The sequence below is a fragment of the Alligator sinensis genome, unplaced genomic scaffold, assembly GCF_000455745.1.
Source record: "Alligator sinensis unplaced genomic scaffold, ASM45574v1 scaffold93_2, whole genome shotgun sequence".
Taxonomy (NCBI): domain Eukaryota; kingdom Metazoa; phylum Chordata; order Crocodylia; family Alligatoridae; genus Alligator; species Alligator sinensis.
The window spans coordinates 2,089,749-2,092,570 of record NW_005841854.1 but is presented as its reverse complement, the minus strand read 5'-3'; the positions used below and the strand labels follow the sequence as shown (position 1 = coordinate 2,092,570).

The following is a 2,822-nucleotide window of genomic DNA, read 5'->3' as shown; positions in this document are numbered from 1 at the left end:
GGGTCCCAACCCGGCAGTGCTGACAGGTTTGGCAGCTTTAGCCTGTGGCAGCTCTGGGTCTCCATCCTGCCCTGAACTGTCCAAACAACCAACTGATTGTTGGTCTTGGCTTGCAGGGCAGTCCCAATTCTCCAACTGGATCCAGAGCTGCCCTGCTGGGGCCACAGGCTTGGACACACTAGCCTGCCAGAGCTTTGGGCACAGTATTTAAATTTCCTTGGTGGGGAGGAGAAGCCCTTGAACAGTTCTGGGCCTCACAGTTAGCTTATTATCAGTTCTGGAACAGCTCAGTGTCTTGAGCTGGCCCCTTGGCTGTCCAGTGTCGATCCTAGTCCTGGGTCAGCTGCTAGTGATGCAGGGCTGCAGGCAGTTGCTGTTGCAGAAGAGTCCCCCTGCATTGGCAAGAAGACACGGTGCAGTTGGCATCTGATTCCAAATTCAGGAGAAGTGATTTTTGGGATTGGGGATCAGATCCTGTGGTGCCTCCTAAATTAATGTGTACCAGGGACCCAAGAAACCTATATTGGTATATTTTAACTGCTTTCTGCTTAAATCTTAGTTATGCAGGTGCAAATTGGCCATAGATTGTGTGAATTTATGCTTGTTTAGGGTTATTTGGTATGTGTGTGTGGGGTGGGGTCATTTAAACAAGTTTAAAACCACTAAAGAATAGTGTAAACTTTTAATTTATCCACATCTCCAATATTCTTCTGACTTTTAAGGTAACCTTTGATATTTCCAAATATAATGTATCCCTCAACCCACTAAAATAAGTAAATTAATATCTGACAGCACATTTTTGTGAAATAACAAAGACCACCTGGATTAATTGTTCTTCATGTCAGTTCATGGATTGGTCCCCAGAGTGGGAAGAGACAAGTGGGAAGCAGTATTCTTGGTAAAGCTACATGTATTGTTTTTTCACTACCAACATAGAGAATATAACAATTGGTATTCTCCATTTAAAAAAAAAAAAAATCTAAAATGCTGCTAACCAGGCGCCTCAGGTTACTTAACCAGCTTCCAGTTTTTAAAACAAGTAACAACTTTCCAACTTGCTAGCTGCAAAGAATTCTGCATGCAGAATGGTGTCCTAACCTTGTCATCTCATAGCTTAACTGCTGTTGTCATACTTCCTTTTTTTTAAATTGTAAAAATAAAAATGAATATAATTATTTAAATTCAGTTTTTAAAATAAAATTCAGGTAAGGTTTTAGTCAGGTTTTTGATGTTATTAGTTCCATCACCTGACAGACGGTAAATGTCTGTATGTTCATCAGGACATCCAAATGCCTTCTGAGAATTCCTGTTTTAAAAATGAAAACAAAAACCTGAATTCTTCCCAGTTCTCCTAATTCTCATCCACAAAACGGGTAAAATACATGGAAAGCAGTACAGTATGTTGTCCTTTTTTAATTAAAGACAGTTGAAGAAAACTTCTTGCTGTATTGGGAACATAGTAGTGGAAACCCTCATGTAGGCACCATTCCAGCAGTTTCTATTATTTTTGCTACTGTTGACTATCTGATATGGCAGTTAATTCAGAAGCCATCAGCATTTTATCTACAGTTGAGCTAACACTGGTGTAGCTGAACTCTGGTTATTCTGTTGCTGAAAACCTCTAACTTTTATATAGCACAGACAAAGCATTAAACAGCCTTGCCAAATTTTCTTTTTTAAGATGAGGTAATGCAGCTTTCATGCTAATGGAGGTCACCCTTGGGTATGTCTTGTCAGAAAAGGTCATCTGTTTTTCAGAGGCTGTTATATTCCAGGTGTTTCCTACAGCATCTACTTTTAAGTAGTATCCTAAATGCTGACTAACCTGTGACTTCCAAATGTACTGATTTACTGACTTTCAAATGTGGAATTACTGATGACTTTCTAGAGATCTAAATGGATGGAGCAGGACAGGGTCAGTCTTCTTCAAATGCTTGTAGCTTCTGGACATGTAATTTTATATGTAGTTTATAATTAGTATTAAATACCCTTAAATAAAATTTAAGCTAGGGGTGCACCAATTTAAAGATTTTTCTTGGCTGATACAGTTAGCCGATTTATTAACCAACCATATCAGCAGATACCAATCTGATAACTGATTTATAGGAATTCAGCTGGGCGGCATGGAGAGCAATGCCGTTGCAGTTAAGTCGGGGGTGGGCAGGAGCAGATTGAGGCCCCCATGATGAGGGAGGGAGTGGGGCTGGGACAGCTACTGCCTAGCCAAGGCAGCGAATGCAGCCCCGGGTTTGGGAGCTCTGTGGAGCCGCAGGTGGCTTGTCCAGGTGGATGTGGATGGGTGGGGAGAAAGGGGTGGACAGCTTCCCACTGCTGGGCGCACCCCAAGGGAAGGCATGTGCCTTCCCCAGACTTGTGTGCAAGGTGAGGACGGGCTGCCAACTGTGGGATCAGGGCCAGGGACTGCGCCAACTTCTTCCCAGTGTGGGGGCTGGGCCAGGGCAGGGTGGGCTCAGCTGTGTGGGTTGGGTGGCAGTGGCACTGGGAGGGGTGGCTACAGGGGGGCTATGGGGAATTTTGGGATGGCCATAGTCGCACCCCCCTCCCCCCAAAGCTTCCCCTAGTGTCGCCCCTGCTCTGGGTATTTCGCTCTCCTGCCTTCCCCTTGGGAATGCCTTGAGTAGGGGCGATGTTAGGAGGAGGCTTGGGGGACTATAGCCACCCCAAAATTTCCCTGTAGCCACCTCTCCCAGCCCAGGCCCCTCACTGGGAAGAGGCCCGTGCAGCTCCTCACCCCTAGCATGTAGTGGGCAGCCCGCCCTCCTCCTGTGTGCAAATCATGGGAGGCATGTGCCTCCCCCTGG

General features: G+C 45.3%; 1 protein-coding gene across 1 annotated transcript in view; it reads left to right on the top strand.

Annotated features, from left to right (window-relative positions):
* ERO1B (endoplasmic reticulum oxidoreductase 1 beta) overlaps nucleotides 1-2,822 on the top strand; it is a 47,409-nt gene that overhangs the window by 19,683 nt on the left and 24,904 nt on the right. The gene's annotated exons all lie outside the window — the stretch shown is intronic.